We start from the raw sequence: 7229 nt of genomic DNA, 5'->3' as shown, positions 1-7229 counted from the left end.
AACTGGTGGGAGCAATTGTCCATTGGATAATCAGTGGACGAAACTGCCCATGAAATGAAAGCAAAACAAAAACAATATGAAAATAAAAACAAAAAATCCACAAACTACATCAGAAATGAATTTCCTCTTTGGGACATGCTGAAAAATATCCTGGGTAAAATCAAGGTATTTTGCAATTATTTTTCAAGTAAATATTGTGCAGAGGGACGCAGTGATCAATGCTGCTTTCCTTTACTGCTTTGCAGGCCTGTCTAGAAACTTTAGTGGCCAGAGAGGCGGCCTGCAGGCTCAGGGATAACTGTCTTGCCAACAAGGAACTTGTTAAGTTCCTTGTTGCAGTTTCCTACTATGAAAATGTGGGGTAGTTTTGTGGGAAACTGTTAGTTCCCTAGTCAATTTCTGAAAGATCTAAGAGAATAAGGAAGTTCACCAAATCGCAAATTATGGTGGGGTTACAGCCACACTGCAGATTTTTACAATGTGGTACCAGAGTTGATTAGGATGGGGCCCACTGTATCAATTACACTTACGGTTCGTTGCATATAGCAGAAACCTACAATAACAAAGGCTCAAATACAAGACATTTTATTGTTTCACATAAAAGAAATCCAGAGGATAGTGGGTCTGGGGTTACCTGGCCACTGCTCATCCCTGCTAACTCAGGCTCCTTCCACCTCTTCACCCTGCCTCTCCCCAGTGGTGGCTACCCCCCAGCTGCAAGGGCGATAACACACGTGGAGTTGTTCTAGGAAGAATTATTTTGTGCCCAGCTGAAAATCAGGGACTTGATTATCAGGGAAGGGGGAGAACACATGTGGGGTTAGGCAATCAGCAGTCACTGCTGTGGCCATGACTGGAGCATGTCGAATGTTCTGAGGCCTCCAGGGGGTGCATGGCAGTCTCTCAGTAGTGTGCAACTTGGCCTTTCTCGACCCAGAAGCCTATAAACAGATAATAAAGCAATAAATTAGCTGCCACACACAGCTCGGTACCCTACAGTAGAACAGGGGCAGGATAAAGCAACAGCACCACAATTCTAAGAGGAGCAGACGGGAGGCACACAGGGGCCCCCGCCTGGCAATAAACTTTCTGAGCATGCAGTGGGAGGCCTTTCCCCCTGGTTTTCTGGTTTATCCCTGGGGAACCTCTCTACTCACTGTCCTCTGGGGCCCCTAGCTTGTGCTCAGAGAGACCCTCTGGTCTCTCACTCTGGATAGCTGTGTATGATATGGGATTAGGGACGTGCCCTTCGTGGGGTCTGCACAGCTCCTCCTTCCCACTTGCTGCTGCTGAAGGTTGGAGGTTCCACAGTTGAATAGTAGAATGCCTTTAAAAAAAATAGAGATGTCGTGGGGCACAGTGGTTCACGCCTGTAGTCCTAGCAGTTTGGGAGGCTGAGGCCGGAGGATCCCTTGAGCCCAGGAGTTTGAGACCAGCCTGGACCATGCAGTGAGACCTCAGCTCTACAAAAAAATAAAACAATTAGCCGGACGTGGTGGTACGTGCCTGTAGTCCCAGCTACTCAGGAGGCTGAGGTGGGAGGATTGCTTTAGCCCAGGAGGTCGAGGCTGCAGTGAGTCATGAACTCACCACTGCACTCCAGCCTGGGTAACAGAACCAAACACTGCCTCCGAAAGAAAAAAAGAAAAAAAAAGGGAGGGCGCTGAAATTCAGGTAACATAAAATTACCATTTAAAAATGAACAAATTCAGTGGCATTTAGGACAACCACAACATTGTACAACCACCACTTCTATCTGGTTCCAGAACATTTTCCTCACCCCAAAAGGAAACCTTGTACTCATTAAGCAATTATTCTCATTCCCACCTCCCCCCAGCCCCTGACAACCGCTAAACTACTTTCTATCTGAATGGACTTGCCTATTCTGAATATTTCGTATAAATGGAATCATGTAGTGTGTGTCCACTTTGCATAATGTATTCAAGGCTTGTCCATGTTGAGGCATGTATTAATATTTCATTCTTTTTATGGCTGAATAATATTCCAATTTATCCATAAAATGTATTTTTAACTCATGGTTTCTTTGACAATTCAGGATCCACAAAAACACAGTCAGCTTCTGACCTAGTTGCTTCTCATCAGCTCCCTGGCTGCAGTCACACTGAATTCTTGCCAAGACCTATGCCTCAGACCTGCTTTATTGCTTTTCTTCTGTGCCCCTTCCCTCACTCTCATTTGATGGAATGGCGGCTACCTTGACTCTTCCTGGAACACCATATGGCAAACGCCAGTCCTTTCCCTTCATCTCGTTCTGAGCCGCTTCAGACCTTGACCACTCAAAGGCCAGCACAGTCTCATCTCTAATATTTGGGCTTTATAAGCAGTTGACTTTTCTGACTTTGCAAAGCCCTGAATTTCTGAACTCTATTCCTTTCCTAAGAATAACAATTCCATTGACTTCTAAACAGCATTGGTTGCATCACCAAGGGGAAAAAAAATAAACCAAAACAAACAAACAAACAAACAAAAAAACCCCAAACCTCTGCCAGTTAAACCATGTCATGTCGTATAAAGCAAGTGCCATTACAATGTGAAAAAGAAATATGCACCGCAGAGTTGACGACGTGCAGTAAAACAGTACCAATATGAATGGCTGACATTAGTTGAGGTTCTACGCTGTGTCAGGCATTGTGAATCTTTTGAGAGAGATGTCAGAATTGTTATCTTTCTTTTACAGAGGAGGCAGTGGAGGCAGAGTGAGGTTCACACCCAGCAACCCTCACTCAGAAGGCTTCTGCTTGGGTAGAGCTCGCATTGGCCAAACCTCATCCACTTGCCACATTCAGTCATTCAGTGACAAGTGTTTATGGTCACCTGTGGGAGTGTGTGTGTGGGAAGGGTGGAAAATTTCCCTCTTGGTGTTTTCAATTTAGTGGAGGAGTAAAGCCTTGCAGCAAAATATGAAAGATCATTCAAACATTAGGGACTCAAGTGAACGCAAAGGAGTTGGGGAAAGCTCTGCTTAGGAGGTGACATTTGAATCTGGTCTTCAAGACGAAGTAGGAATTTGCTTGGAGAGAGGGGCTGGAGGAGAAATGAGCAGGCTGGGGGTGGGGGGAGCACAGGTGTAGGCAGGGAGAGAAGAAAAGGGGCTTTTGGTTTGAGACCCTGCGAGGAGGCAGCATGGAGGAAGGGGCTGCAGGGAGCTTTGGGGTTGGGGAGAGGATGCAGCTGGAGGAGTCCCTGATGTCACCTGGGTATTCTTAATGTCAATAATCAGCTTATATAGAATGACCTGCTCACTAGAATAAACAGTCATAACTGTGGTGCTTTAATCAACATGATAGCATTGGAGACTCTACTCAAACTCACTTGGGTCTAGAGGGGATCAGTTTTTCCCCTGCCAAAGCCCAAGGGCAGCCTCGCTCCTCTCTCCCTCCCCTGGCTCATGTTCCTCTGTGTACGACTGTGTCCCTCCAGCCCATAACCTATAGAGAATGCAGACCATCCCTCTGCCAGTGTTGGAGACCAGATCCCATGGAAGGGCACTCATGTCCAGCCTGGGGCCCCCTGCCTTGGCAGACACTACTACTTGACAACAGATACCCCTCTCCCCTTCTTGCTTAATTTAAAAAAATTCTATTTCAGATGGCATTGTGTCAGTGAAAAGATCACATTTTCTAGACTAGTCTGCAGCTAGGTGAGCCCAGGTGATCTAGTTCCATATGTGGAACCATTATGTGGAATTTTCAATAGGCTCCATCACGGTGGGAAGAGATGGCGTTACACATTTTTCTGTCGTCCCTCACTTCCTCCTACTGTCAATATGGGGAATACGGACTTGCTGGCTGGAGTGCCAGCAGCCATCCTGGGCTGTGAAGCCACTTTGAAGGTGAAAACCAGGCTCTGGGATGGTGGATCAGGAAGACAGGGGCCCAATTTCCTAGCAATGCTTTGGGGCTGCACCCTCGGCCTGTGCTTCCTATGCCAGGCTACTTTTACATGAAAGAGAAAAAGAAGTCCTGACTTAATGCATTGCTGTATTTTTCCAGAAATGTGCAGCCAGACCTAATGATAGGTGGTTTAGGGTGGGAAGCAGAGTAAGATGACAGAACTTCAGGACCACATGAAGGGAAGGAGAGGGTCCCCCAGGAAAGGGTGCAGTTTGTTAGACAGAAGGATAGCATATCCGCTACAAAGAGCTGCCATTTGCTGGGCGCTAAGGGCCTGGCCCTCTGTGAACCTCACCATCTGTATCATCTCACTTCATCCTCACCAGGGTGGGGGCACGAGGACTCTCTCATGACCAGGGCTATTCTCAATTCACAAAAGAGGAAACAAAGGCTCAGGAAGGGCTCTTTCTCAAGGCCACTGAGTTGGGAGCTACGTTCCACTCTGGGTCTGTTTGTCTCAGGGACAAACCTTGAAGCCACACAAGGGCCCCAAGAAGCTGTGCAGATGTGAAACCCAGAGTGGCCCGATCAGATCTATGACTTTGTGTCATCACAAAAGTGAAAGAAGCAGTTCACAGAAGGAGTGGAGTGTGCAGGTCAGAGGCAGGAAGGACAGGCAGACACTGTGATGATGATAGGCTGTGAAGAGGTGGGCGATGCCTGGGATGGGAGGGACTGTGTTGGACCCAGTGCTGACCTGAGAACCTCCTCTCAGGCCCTCAGTCAGGCTGGCCCCTGTTAGACATGAGATTTGACTCACTGGTTCCCATTAACAGCCACTAGAGATGAATGCACTCTATCAAGTCCATGTCTGATTAAATTCAACAACTCAGGAGTAGTGGTCAGGAAGTGTGCTGATTTTTTTTCAATACAGGTAAAGTTTTTAATTATGAACTTTTCAGAGGGCAAACTCAGATTGCTTAGGGTGTATTTGTCCTTCTAGTGTTTTTGAGGGAGTCATTAGGGGCATGGAATAATTAAGTGAAAATTAAGAAGCTATTAAAGAATCGCTCAGCTAAGAAACAAGATGGTAGATCAGGCTCTGTCTGATCTCTTGGCAGTATGCATTAGACCAAAGGGTTATTTAGGTGTCAAGGATTTTGTTTTGCCAGTTATCAAGCCTAAGAAACTTCCCAGTTACATCAAATCAAGCAAAATGATGAAGGCTATCATCCACCCTTGCTTACAACAAAAAGAAACCACTTATAAGTTCTTCCTGTTAGCCAAAACTGAAGAATTTAAACTGCCTTGGCTCTTAATAATAGTTTTACTTTATGGTTTTCTTGCTAGTATTTCAAATACGTAGTCTGTCTTCACCAAACTAGAAATAGTTGACACCAAGAAAAACGTGTTTGCTCGGACTGAATGATGTCATTGCACACTCATGGACCATGCACTCTTTAGCAGCACCCACCTAATTCCATGCTGACCTGCTTTCTCCATTTGTAGGATAACTGCAATACTCAGAAGCTGGCTGGTGGATCCCAGGCCTCTATCATTCAATTGCCATCACTGTACTTGGTGGGGCCTCAAAGGATGCTCCAGATCCCATTTTCCTGCTTCCCTTTTTGAAAGCATTGTCTATGGGTGCTGCACCCACTCCCTGCAGCCAAGCTCCTGTGCCTCACTCATGGAGGCTGCCGGGGCCATCTCCCTGGTCACCATGGCCTCCATGTGGCCAGGTCAGTGCATCCTGCTCTGCTCCTGTCTGACTTGACCTCTCAGCAGTGCTGGCAGGTGGACCTCTCCTGCCTTCTTGATACGCTCACTCCTTGGCTTCTGAGCGGTGATTTTCTTGGTTTTCTTCCAACCTCACCCTCACTGGCTGAGGGTGCTGGGTTCCCTTCTCATCTTTCTCCACATATTCTCTCTCTGTCTCTCTCATCCAGGCCAGGTCTTTAATTCCATCTGTAGAACATTAACTCTTGAATCTGCCTCTAATATTGACTTTTCCCAAGAATTCTAAGCCTACTCAACATCTCCACGTGGATATCTGATAGGCACGTCCAAATTAAGATGGCCAAAACCAAATCTGGGATTTCACACCACCCATCTCTGTAAGTGGCACTCCTCGGTTACTCAAACCAAAAATCGAAGGGTTATGCTTGATTCATCTCTCTCCATCACTGCCCTCGAACCCAATCCATCCAACAACTCTATCTCCAAAACATTACTCAAACAGGTCCTCATCTTTCTGTCTCTGTTACACTCATCAGACCCCAAGGGGACCCACTGATCTCCCTTGTTTCCACCTGGTCCTACACAAGGGCTTCACACTTAGCAGTAAGAGTTATCCTCAGAGGCTGGGCGTGGTGGCATATGCCTGTAATTCCTGCACTTTGGGAGGCTGAGGCAGCTGGATTTCTTGAGCTCAGAAGTTCAAGACCAGACTGGGCAACATAGTGAAACCCTGTCTCTATAAAAACTACAAAAATTAGCCAGCAGTGGTGGTGTGCATCTGTAGTTCCAGCTACTTGGGAGGCTGAGGTGTGAGGATCACTTGAGCCCAGGAGGTTGAGGCTGCAGTGAGCCATGATCACGTCACTGAACTCCAGCCTGCAACAGAGCGAGACCCTGTCCAAAAAAAAAAAAAAAAAGAAAAGAAAAAAAGAAAAAGTTGTCCTCAGAAAATTCAAGTCAGATCATGTCACTCTCCTGTTTAAAAGCCTCCAGTGTCTCCTCATCACACCTGGCACAAAATTCAAGCTCCTCCCTTGCCACCTTCTCCAGCCCCGTCCCATCTTCTCTTGCTGTTGCTTACTAAGCAGCAGCCATCCTGGGGACTCTTACCTGTTCCTTTGTGTCTTGGGGTCTTGGCGACAGCTGCTCTCTTGTCCTGGAATGCTGCTGACTGGCTCCTGGACATCATTCAGATCTCAGCTTAAATGGCACCTCTCCAGAGTGACCTTCCTAGATGACCTGCCCATCTCAAGCATTTCCCTCCTACCCTATGCTATTTTTTTGCACTGTTCAATTCACTAGCTTGTGCTTTTCTCATGTACTTATTTTCTGTCTCACCCTCCTAGAATGTAAGCTTCACGAGAACAGGGATCTTTTGTGTCTTCTTCTTGCTGTGTCCGAGGACCTGAGTTGGAGCTTGGCATCTGGTGTGTATTCATTAAAGATTAGTTGAATGGTTGAGTCCCAAACTTACTGTCTTTTGCTCCATGTGTTCTGATATCTTCTTTATTATGGTCTGCTTTGTTGAGTAATGTGTTATGATCATCGAGATTTACTCATAGGCACTGAGTTTCAAAAGATGATGCATATTTAGTGTATGATTCATTTATTTAAAATTCTAGACTTTTAACTGCA

The 7229-nt window shown here is 46.3% G+C and overlaps 1 long non-coding RNA gene across 1 annotated transcript; it reads right to left on the bottom strand.

Moving 5' to 3' along the window:
* Positions 1 to 569: 569 nt before the first annotated feature.
* LOC101153311 (uncharacterized) lies at positions 570 to 7229 on the bottom strand. Its single transcript, XR_002004851.4, has 2 exons — positions 6705 to 7229; positions 570 to 941 (listed from the first exon to the last, which is right to left on the bottom strand). It is a non-coding gene; the product is annotated as an uncharacterized lncRNA (long non-coding RNA).

Source organism: Gorilla gorilla, chromosome 12, assembly GCF_029281585.2.
Source record: "Gorilla gorilla gorilla isolate KB3781 chromosome 12, NHGRI_mGorGor1-v2.1_pri, whole genome shotgun sequence".
NCBI lineage: Eukaryota > Metazoa > Chordata > Mammalia > Primates > Hominidae > Gorilla > Gorilla gorilla.
This window is presented reverse-complemented; position numbering and strand designations above follow the sequence as displayed.